Consider the following 12,294-nt stretch of genomic DNA (forward strand, 5'->3'; position numbering starts at 1 on the left):
TAAAACTGAGAAAATCGATTCAGAAGTTTTTGACCTGCACAACACCTTATTCAGTGTACTGCATAATCTGCCCATGCTACTTATGTTATATAGGCAGTACAATCAACCCATTGAAAATGCGTATTTTAGAACATCAAAGGATAATTGCTAAAAATGATGGAGCTTATCCCGTAGCGAGACATTTTGCTGAGAAACATGCTAGCAACCAAAATATCTTACGTTTTTATGGTCTAGACCATGTCCCGGAGAATGTAAGGGGGGGATAGACTTAAAAGATTAAGAAGACTAAAGTCTCGCTATATTGTGGATTGCCAAACAAAGTACCCAAAGGGCCTCAATAGTGGGGAAGAGTTAGCATCGCATCTGGGGATCTGAAAATGTATCTAGAGGTGTAGGTCATAAAAGTAGATGAACTCTTAAGTGGTGTATCTGCAGGATACTGAAGAAGTACGGAAAATTGTTCAAAATGGTGACAAATGTGACTGTCCAAGAATAAGAATGAAAAGAGTGTAGAGGGATTGATGAAAAGTATTGTCTGTTGTTATACGAATTAATTTTTTATGGTACAGTTGTCAAGGGACTGGTGCTGATCCACGGCAAGATGTTTCAAGCAGTGGTAGGTTTTAAATTGCACTGTAAAATAATTTTCCGTTTTAGCACCATGTATGCCATTGATGGGGTAGAGGTTCAAACCCATTGCAAGATGATGGATGAGGTCGGACTTCATAGTAAGTGAAAAAAGACTACTAGCCGATCAACAGCAAGATAGTACTGTCAAACTCTACGAATGTGAGAAGGTTGTAAAGTGGCAAACGGGCATTATATTAGTCCGCAAAGTGTTGTAAATGTAATGTTTACCTAGGTTTATGTAATTGTGTGGTCTTTTAAAAATTACGGGTAACATGGTTCTATCACCGATAATACGGTGATAAACGTATGCAATGAATTTAGAAATGCGGTGATTAAATTGGAAAAGTGCGGAAAGGTGCATTTGTAATAATTGGTATTGTACCTCTTTAATGAAATAATACTATGATGGCGGATGTGTTAACACTGCGTTGTAGTCCCTTTTTGCTGTAATGACAAATTGAAATGAATAAATAAGATGGTGGCCTCCCTGTGTTTGTAAACACCGAGGAAGGCATCGCCGAAACACGTCTGTTTCACTTGGAATAAAACGCAACCTGGAAACGTTTCTCAAGAGTGCTGGTATCTTCTTTAAAGCAAGAGGATTTGAGCTGTTTATATATATATATATATATATATATATATATATATATATATATATATATATATATCACATGATTAGGTTGTCTTTGAAAGGAGTAGAAGAGTTCAAGATTAATTTTGTCTAGAAATTCAGTACGAAGAGGCCTGCTATGCTTGAAGTGAAAGTACTCCCCAGGGTAGTACCATGGGGTGTAAGTACGGAGTACTTTCAAAATCAAAGATTTTTTTCATGAGCAACAATCTTGCCATTCCAAAATGAAATGTCAATGTCTTGAGTGTTCCCAATTCTCTGCCTTTAGGATTTCCTGTATAACCTTGAGGGTATCTTCTTGAGGTAGGCTTGTGTAGAGGCTTTAAATTTCATAAAATTAGGCCTAACTTGCATTTAAGATGTGTGTATTATCTGGAACGATCTGGCACACACATCTAGAGACTAATGTTTGGTAATCTTCTAGGGGCTACATACAGGTTTGGATGGAACAGCTAAGTTGGCTTTTCGTTTTGTGAGTTAAGTTGCAGCTATTTTGAAAGGTTGTTGTCCTAAATAGAGCATATATGCCTTGGCAACCTTTTAGTGTTGAATGGTTATATTACCATTCTTTTATTGTAGCTGGGTGTAAAAGGTGCATGTTTTATAATGTATGTAAGTCCTTTTAGATGATGTGAACAGTTCATGCAAAAAGACAACCTTCCAGATGTAAATTCTACAACTTTTGTAGACGAGGCAAGAAGCAGTAGTGATCTCCCAGAACAGTCGGTTGTTGTTGGACGCCCTAAGCAGAGACATTTCAAAGCACAGGGGAGCAGAGTTAATGATTAAATGTTAATTATAAACAGTCTTAAAGGTTTCAATGAATTGAGGAAATCGCTGGTGGGTGACTGCGTGGTGGTTAACTTTAAACTTGAACAACCCATATGCATTGAAACATGTATTGGACCAACTACACAGTCAGCCCTCAAGAGACACACAGATCAAGGGTCTCCCATTGCTTTATTTCTATACTCTCTCCCCACCCTGCCTTCAAGATCTCAGTAAGAACCCATTGGGTGGCTTAGTCAGACATATAACTGAGAGGGATAGGGTTGTAGCAGTGCCAGGAGTTTGTACAATAAATAGGTATGCCCCATTCTCTGGCAGGCTAATGATATCATCTACTTCCAGGAAACCTGGGCTACGGAACACGTTTTCATTAATGGGCACCTCTCTTTCCAAACTATAGCTTTGCCATCAACCGCCGGGAGATCGAAAGAGGCCTCCTAACTCTAAAAATACCTAATACAACATCATTAAAAATAAGGAAATTTGATGACAGGAGCCCTTTCTTCCATCTCCTTGTTTTTGAATTTCCGAAAATGGGAACTTGGATTCTGATACATTTTTACAATAATAACTTTGGCCCAAAAATGTACATGGTTATAAATGAAGTTAATACCTCAATCGAGAAGATGTCTAAATGCAAAAACCAAGATGAGGTATTTACCATAATCTGGATGGGAGACTTCAACATCCATCCATGCAAACATAATCAAAACAAACTATGCAGTTTGGTTGATTTGATGGGTATTCCTGCCTCCCATTTTGCCCATAGCATTTCCGGTAATTGCCTTAACAGGACCTTGTATAGTAGAAATGTGTCTATTATGAAAATTGGGGGTAATTTAGTGGGCTCCCCTATGTAAACTTTTTCCCGGGAGGCATATGAGTCAACAATTGATTTTATACTAGTCTCTTCTATAGTCGAGGGCAGCTTTAGTCGTGTTTAACAGTTCCAGCGATCACGCTATTTTAACGGGTATAATCATTTTGAATTCCAATGAGAAAGACACGTATATGGTAGTTGATTGCCCTGTATTGGCCCGAAAAAACGGTCATCAATTGAAATGGGCTCAAATCGATAGGTTTAAATTTATCCATGAAATAATAAAACCACCCAAACTAGTATTGAAATGTGTCTAAACCAATCCACAGCACCCTGAACAGTGGTCCACTCATTTACTGATCTCTTGATGCATACAAAGGTGGCCCTTACCCATAAAAGCAATGGAAAGAGTCCTACCCAAGTGGGATGGTTCGACACCACCTGTAGCAAAGCCAAGAAAGCCCTTACTAATGCTCTTAAAAATCGGCCACGCGATCAAACCCATTTCGCCGTACAGCGTACTCAGTTTAAATTGGCTAGAAGAAAAAGGGAGAGCATACTAAGGGAGTATAGCTACTATAGCAGGAGATAGTAAGGAGTTTTGGGCCATAATCAACTCACCGTATTTTAAGACTCATAGAGACCCTTCGTTGGATACACATGTTGGAGAGGTGGATTAGATAGAACACTTTATTAATATCTTCTCGCCCGCTGACCCCCCCTGCCCATTGCCCATCTGTCCCTCTGAATAATAGGAAGGTATTCTTGTCATTCTCGCTTACTGAGGTTAGGAGGGCCAAACCGTCATGCAGTACAAGAAGTGTCCCAGGTCCGGATGGGGTCCCTTTAGACCTCTTCCAGGGCAACTATGACCTTTGGGTTTCTTTTTCTGACCAATGTTTTTAACATCTTAGTAATAGTACCCCCCTCCCCGCTTTTAGCCAGACTAGAGGCTTGGGCAGTTGATAAGAATATATTAATGCAAACCCAGTATGGGTTTCAACAGGGTAGGGGAACTGTAGAGCAGTGCCTCAATCTTTCACTGATCATTGATAAATATACAAGGGCTAAGGGAGGGAAAATCTATCTTGCCTTTATGGACCTTTCAGCAGCATTTGACTGCGTTTCTCACCCAAAGCTCTGGTATATCATGGAAGAGATGGAAATCGACCCTCCAATAATTGATTTTATCCGGCAATTGTACTCGGAGGCATCAGCTAAATATGGGAAAAACGGGGACTGTACCCACCCTTTTAAGATCTTAAGGGGGGTAAGATAGGGCTGTGTCCTCGTACCGTTCTTGTTTTCCATCTATATGAACGGCGTGGGAAACTCCCTGCTGGGTGTAACCCCTGATCTCCCCGTGTCTGAGTCTATCCAGCTCCCAATTCTGGCGTATGCAGACAACGCAGTCCTTATCGTCAGAACAGGGATAGGGATGCGTTTCCTCATCACCACTTATGCCGCCTTCATGGATTCCCTTGACATAAAGGTCAACCAGTCATGTAATTTTTTGCTGGGGGGGTGTGTGGGGGGGGGTTCAAGGAAAACTATAACACCTCCACACAGAATCAGGGAAAATTGAGATGGTGGAGTCATTCCCCTATCTTTGGGTGCTTTTTGATAAGAATCAAACGTGGTCTAGACTAATTGATGCAAGGGCCATGGAAATGGAAAGGATTCTGGGAGTATTAAAAGCATTTACCTCCAGGATGGGCAGGAAACCTTTGGCCACTGTTAAGCAGATTTATCAAGCTAAAACAAAATCTGTGGCCACATATGGAGCGGTTGTCTGGGGTCTGGCACACCACAAACAACTCTAAATCATTGAAGATAAGTTTTTTAAATCCTTGGTCTCCTTTCCCCAATCAACATCTAATTTTATACTCCACACTGAGTATTACTGATTCAATTAGACTGGCTCCTTTGCTCCTGTGGTTTTCAATTTGGTGAAGGAAAACTCTCCCTTTAACTCAGAGTATAATAAAAGATTGCCTGAGCCTCGACAACTACAAGAGAATCAGATGGATTAACTATGTCGAGCGAGAATTGACGGAGTTGGGGATGAAAGTATTGTTGACTCTTTTATGCCGAAACCCAGTACATTCGTAGGGAGAACAACCACATGAAGCAGTCTATTCTGGTTTATCAACCAAATTGATCTACTTGGACAGGTGGATTTTCCTCCCTAGAGGAGGTTACAATACTATACCACAAATTTATATTACTCTGATTTCAGTTAAATTTGATCCCACTAATGCTGGGGTTCTTCATATACTGTTCATATACTGTTTTGTGGTCACTATCGTAAAGAAAGGAAAAAGAATATTGTACCGATTTTAAAGAACCATAATTTTGTCCAATGTAGGGTTGCACTATTCTTTTTAAAATCATTACCAGACCATCTAGTGTGCTTCTCCCTGACCTCATTTGTATGGGCTTGTAGAAAAAGGCGGAAGATCTTGGGATTATAAAAATTTGTAGGTACATTTTTTAACTATATATATTCTTCATTTTAACTTATATTTGATATGGCAGATTTTAGTACTTATAAACTGAAACTTTGTAAGATTTTTAACTTCTTTCTATAAGAATCCAGATGATTTGATATGGCAGATTTTAGTACTTATAAACTGAAACTTTGTAAGATTTTTTACTTCTTTCTATAAGAATCCAGATGAAATGGTTACCATATTTTATTTATTTTATTTATGAGAATTGTTTTCCCTTTTAAATTTATTGTTGTTGCTGTACTTTTATGATCATACCTAAGAATGATCGAATAAAGTTGATATTGACTCATTAGTTTAATACAATTTACATCCCTAGTTTGTGCACTATTTTTAGGTCCGGCCTTGCTTCTTTAAAATAAGTCTTTAAAACTTAATACATACATAGGGCTCTGGATAAGCTCTCTTCAGCTGTTGGTCAGTTTGAGTGTCATTCATATTTGTTGCCATCTACTGACATTATACTGCATGGGGCAGTGGGTCGTCCTTCTTTATGCCATAAGCTGTACTGCCCTGTGAAGATGTGTATTTCGCCCTTTTACATATATAAAAAATCATATGTCCAACCACCTTAAAATGAGCTTGCTTCTTGATAGTTTGGCCTTTTGGCATGGCCTCCTTTTTTAGAATGGTTCATCAGCATCAGCTTCTGTTTTGCTCTCTTTCCCTTTCCCGCTGGCTCCTCTAATGTCCTTGTTGTTGGGCACTCTTCACAATGTAGTCTTAGTGTTTCTGCTCCTCCTCCGTCCCACCCTCCTTGTTAACAATGTTCATTGGCTTTTTATCTGGTTTTACACACTCGTAAGTGGCATCTCCACAAAACAATCATCATTTATATATGTGCTTACTTACCATTCAAAGAAAATATTCTAGCCCCAACATAAATATATATGGTATTTAAAAAGGAAATGTTTGACGTTTTTCTTTCTTCATTTTTCTAATATGATAGTACGTTTAAGTTATCTTCATAATTTAATGATGTGTACTACTCAATGTGAAACTTCTGTTAAAATCTAGCATTAGTTAGTGAGTGAGAACTAATAAAGCGTTTACCCCAACAGGTATCCTGGGCTACATGGGTAACTGATAAGAGGAAAGATGGTGGCATTTCACTAAAAGAAGAGGAACAATTTTAGGGCCTTTGTGAAACTCACATGAGATCAAATACACTTAAAACCCTACAGTAATACATTCCATAACTGCGGACCGCAGCTTAAACGAGACCTGATTCCTACCCTTTGTCTTTTAGATCTGGGAGTAGAAAAAAGTGAAGTGGTCTGTAAATGCAGGCATCTTGGTGGGTTATACAGAAATAAGGAAGCTACAGGAGGAAAGCTTTCAATGCCATAATACACCTATGCATAAGACATGATAACCGCATGTTGGCAGCAGAGATGTAATCCAAGTTCCTCAGTCCTCGGACCACTCTCTCCGCATAATTCTGAACTAACTGCAGTTGAGCTAATGACACCTCAGGGAGATCCAGATATAAAGATTACAGTAACCACGTCTAGATGAAATTCATGAGGCAATAATCTGTTGATGTAGTATATGCCTACAGGACTTTTTACAGCATTCGAATTGATTAAAACAGAAGACCATCACTTTGATCTGAAATATCATGGATTATTATGGATCGAAATGGATCCCAAGAGATTTTTATTGGTTTAGAGGGAGATGGTGAACGCTCAAACCTTTGGGCCAATGGGCCTTTCGACCATCCCTATGGATTCTTACCTGCCAATAGTAGTTCTGTCTTTCTAGCATTTAGCTGTAAGAAATTTTGAGAAATCCAACACTGGGCTGCTAAGAGACAGTTTAATAGCTGCATTGCTGATCCAGGAGAATGTTGGCCCAAATGAAGGGTAATCTGGGTATCATCAGCATAGGGAGGGCAGGTAGACAATTAGAGCCACCAAGTGTTGGATGTAGATATTAAAAAGAATTGGCGATAAGGAACAGCCTTAAAGGACTCCACAGAAGACTTGCTACAGTTGCAAGTAAAAAGGGGATAAAACCACCACTTGTGTATTGTCCTTAAGAAAAGATGCAAAGCATGGAAACATCTGCACAATTATTCCAAAGTTTTCTAATTGAGTTGGCAGGATGTTTTGGTTGACTATATCAGATGCTACTGGCAGATCAAGTAGCAGGAAAGCTGCGGAGTTGCCTGCATATCAAGTGGCATCTAAAGCTGCAGAGTTTCCTAAGCCTGTGATGGATCAAACCTCCTCAACGGGGGGGGGAGGATAAAAGATGTTTCCATGCCCTTACCAACTCTAAAGCCTAATTGCCATGAACTTAACATTCCATTGTGTTCCAAATGGGCTATTAGTTGTCCAGCACTGGTACACTGCCCCCATCCAGAATTCGACCTACTGACTGCAGTGGTTGTCCCGCCACTCTCACGCCTCGGTCCTTGGTGACGCATGACACTCCAGGTACCTTTACGCTTTGTTCGCCCTAAGTGTGGCAGGGTATGCTCATACGTGAGTCCCTTGCTCACTTGGCCACTGGATTCAAGATAGCCTGGCTGATGAGGATTATGAATCCGAAACCGGTCCCAGGATGCTTGTTTCCGGTCCAGGGAAGACATGGCTTGGCAGTTCGGGCTGGACTGTTCCCATGAGGCACAGGGTCAGACTGATTTGCATATAGCTATGTCTGAACTGGGGTGGCCGAGTGAGCTAAAGAATGGTGATGGATTAAACCCAGATCAGTTGACTGGGGTGAGTGTTTGATTTGTTCAAGCTCTCCGTCCATCATCCCCTTTTGTATCGCTTTGTTCGCCCTAAGTGTGGCAGGGTATGCTCATACGTGAGTCCCTTGCTCACTTGGCCACTGGATTCAAGATAGCCTGGCTGATGAGGATTATGAATCCGAAACCGGTCCCAGGATGCTTGTTTCCGGTCCAGGGAAGACATGGCTTGGCAGTTCGGGCTGGACTGTTCCCATGAGGCACAGGGTCAGACTGATTTGCATATAGCTATGTCTGAACTGGGGTGGCCGAGTGAGCTAAAGAATGGTGATGGATTAAACCCAGATCAGTTGACTGGGGGTGAGTGTTTGATTTGTTCAAGCTCTCCGTCCATCATCCCCTTTTGTATCGCTTTGTTCGCCCTAAGTGTGGCAGGGTATGCTCATACGTGAGTCCCTTGCTCACTTGGCCACTGGATTCAAGATAGCCTGGCTGATGAGGATTATGAATCCGAAACCGGTCCCAGGATGCTTGTTTCCGGTCCAGGGAAGACATGGCTTGGCAGTTCGGGCTGGACTGTTCCCATGAGGCACAGGGTCAGACTGATTTGCATATAGCTATGTCTGAACTGGGGTGGCCGAGTGAGCTAAAGAATGGTGATGGATTAAACCCAGATCAGTTGACTGGGGGTGAGTGTTTGATTTGTTCAAGCTCTCCGTCCATCATCCCCTTTTGTATCGCTTTGTTCGCCCTAAGTGTGGCAGGGTATGCTCATACGTGAGTCCCTTGCTCACTTGGCCACTGGATTCAAGATAGCCTGGCTGATGAGGATTATGAATCCGAAACCGGTCCCAGGATGCTTGTTTCCGGTCCAGGGAAGACATGGCTTGGCAGTTCGGGCTGGACTGTTCCCATGAGGCACAGGGTCAGACTGATTTGCATATAGCTATGTCTGAACTGGGGTGGCCGAGTGAGCTAAAGAATGGTGATGGATTAAACCCAGATCAGTTGACTGGGGGTGAGTGTTTGATTTGTTCAAGCTCTCTGTCCATCATCCCCTTTTGTATCGCTTTGTTCGCTCTAAGTGTGGCAGGGTATGCTCATACGTGAGTCCCTTGCTCACTTGGCCACTGGATTCAAGATAGCCTGGCTGATGAGGATTATGAATCCGAAACCGGTCCCAGGATGCTTGTTTCCGGTCCAGGTAAGACATGGCTTGGCAGTTCGGGCTGGACTGTTCCCATGAGGCACAGGGTCAGACTGATTTGCATATAGCTATGTCTGAACTGGGGTGGCCGAGTGAGCTAAAGAATGGTGATGGATTAAACCCAGATCAGTTGACTGGGGGTGAGTGTTTGATTTGTTCAAGCTCTCCGTCCATCATCCCCTTTTGTATCGCTTTGTTCGCCCTAAGTGTGGCAGGGTATGCTCATACGTGAGTCCCTTGCTCACTTGGCCACTGGATTCAAGATAGCCTGGCTGATGAGGATTATGAATCCGAAACCGGTCCCAGGATGCTTGTTTCCGGTCCAGGTAAGACATGGCTTGGCAGTTCGGGCTGGACTGTTCCCATGAGGCACAGGGTCAGACTGATTTGCATATAGCTATGTCTGAACTGGGGTGGCCGAGTGAGCTAAAGAATGGTGATGGATTAAACCCAGATCAGTTGACTGGAGGTGAGTGTTTGATTTGTTCAAGCTCTCCGTCCATCATCCCCTTTTGTATCGCTTTGTTCGCCCTAAGTGTGGCAGGGTATGCTCATACGTGAGTCCCTTGCTCACTTGGCCACTGGATTCAAGATAGCCTGGCTGATGAGGATTATGAATCCGAAACCGGTCCCAGGATGCTTGTTTCCGGTCCAGGGAAGACATGGCTTGGCAGTTCGGGCTGGACTGTTCCCATGAGGCACAGGGTCAGACTGATTTGCATATAGCTATGTCTGAACTGGGGTGGCCGAGTGAGCTAAAGAATGGTGATGGATTAAACCCAGATCAGTTGACTGGGGGTGAGTGTTTGATTTGTTCAAGCTCTCCGTCCATCATCCCCTTTTGTATCACGTAGCCCCCCCCCACAGAGCCGGTTCCAATGCTAGCCCCACTACAGCCTTTTCCCGAATGAAGAACAACTCCAGCAAATAAAGGTAGCCATGGAGAATATTTTTGGGGCCACACCAGATCCCTCTGGAGTGCCTCTGAGCCCCATGGGGGTCCCCAGTAGGGTGAATGTTGGCAGATCATTACTGAACGCCTATTGTGAATCTTCATTTCACAGGAAGTCAACTCTTTCCCCAGTGTTGCCGCCTGCTCCGTGCCATGCAGGATTCCTCCCTCTGCACCGCTTGTTGTGATGCATCCTTCAATGCCACAACCAACGCTACCTGCTTGAGTATCAATGCTAATACTGACGTCACTGATGCCGGACATGGCGCCAATAGTTCTATCGGACTCGAATACCGTTCCCCACCACAAAGAACCTTACATTTTGTTGAGCCGGACACTTATGCCCTACATTACGACACTGTGAATACTGATTATGGTGATGACAACCAGTATGAGGATGATAGCAACATATTTGACAAACTCCAGGATACGTGGCACAGGCCTGCTCCTGGAGATCCAGACTTTCTTCTGTAGCACCCTACCCCAGAGAGCTTAGTAGTCTTGGTGTCTACTGGCCACCTGAACCCTAAATGTTTCCCAACCACCGAACCCTACAGTGAATCCAAAAGGATGGAGACATTCACAAAAGAATGGTCTGCGGCGCCCTTCTCTAGGTCAACGCAACTTGCCTTGTGGGTAGCTATTTGCATACAATATGAAACAGAGTGGCAGACATCTTGCTAGCTGTCCCAGGAGAACTCCGTCCAACCTTTCAGAGGCTTATTTTGGACCAGCCGGACGCTGTGAAATACTCAATTGGATCTGATCTGGACACTGCTGACTACCTGGATAGGATTGTTGGCACAGGCGTGATGCTCAGACGCCACCCTGGATTCACACCACAGGCTTCTCATATGACGTCCAGCAGTCCCTTATGGACATGCCGTTCAGCAGCTCTAGTCTCTTCTGAGCGAAGGCAGACTCTGTCCTAAAAAGATTTAAGGAGCTGAAGGCCACTGCACGCCCTCAGGACTTATCTCAAGCAGTTCAGTAGTTTAACCATCAGCAGCGCCCATTTCGAGATTTAGGTAGGGGTTACCAGCAGTGGCAGAGACAATAAGTGTCTCGGCAGCAACAGACCTCCCACTCCTTTTGAGGTCAAGGTTGAGGATAAGACCGAAGGGTCCCTGGGAGCAACAAGCTAACCAAACCCATCCCCTGATTCTTTACCCACCACAAAAAGGGCTTTCATTTTTCCTTGGTGGTGCACAGTCAGCTGGTAGGAGGTCGCATCACATTCCACCTCCATGGCTGAAGGAGCATCATGTCCAATCAGTGGGTGCCCCAGATTATGTAAACTATTTATTCCCTACCTTTTCTGTCCTACCCCCCAGAACATGCCATCTGAACCTCAACACCTCCCAGAGGACAACTTATCCATACTCCATGGAGAAGTTCAAGCTCTCTTGGTCAAGGGAGCAATACAGAGAATGCCTGCATCAGAGATCGCGACTGGATGCTATTCCTGTTACTTTCTGGTGCCGAAGAAGGATCGGGCTCTCCACCCGATCCTTGGACCTTTGCCCTTTGAAGTTCAAGATGCTCACCATGGCCCAAGTTGTGTCTGCCCTGGATCCAGAAGACGGGATAGTAAATCTAGATTAGCAGGACACATATTTCCATTTACCCATATTACGGTCCCACAGACGTTAGCTGCAGTTTCAGGTAGGCCAAGAGCACTTTCGGTTCAATGTGCTCCCCTTTGGCCTTACCAGCCACACTTTGTGTGTTCACAAATGTGATGGTAGTGGTTGTAACCCATCTGCAAAGGTTTGGAATACCTGCTTTCCCATACTTCGACAACTGGTTGCTGAAGGCGGGTCCGCCTCAAACAGTTGTAAGCTGCCTCCAGAGTATGGCCAACCTGTTCACATTGCTGGGTTTTTTCATCAATGTGCACAACTGGACCTGTACTTGTAAACAACAAGGGTTCCCTGTGAGAACAAGTGAAAATCAACCCCTAGGTCAGGGAATAAATCAGTGGAACAAACTACCTAGGCGGAAATTCTAGAATGCTAACACAATATTAATAGGACCCACACTGAGAGTGAACAGTT

The 12,294-nt window shown here is 43.4% G+C and overlaps 1 protein-coding gene across 5 annotated transcripts in view; it reads left to right on the plus strand.

Moving 5' to 3' along the window:
• The window catches only part of CDKL5 (cyclin dependent kinase like 5), a 1,214,907-nt gene that overhangs the window by 868,797 nt on the left and 333,816 nt on the right, over positions 1-12,294 (plus strand). The window lies entirely within an intron of this gene.

Source organism: Lissotriton helveticus, chromosome 8 (assembly GCF_964261635.1).
Source record: "Lissotriton helveticus chromosome 8, aLisHel1.1, whole genome shotgun sequence".
Lineage (NCBI taxonomy): Eukaryota > Metazoa > Chordata > Amphibia > Caudata > Salamandridae > Lissotriton > Lissotriton helveticus.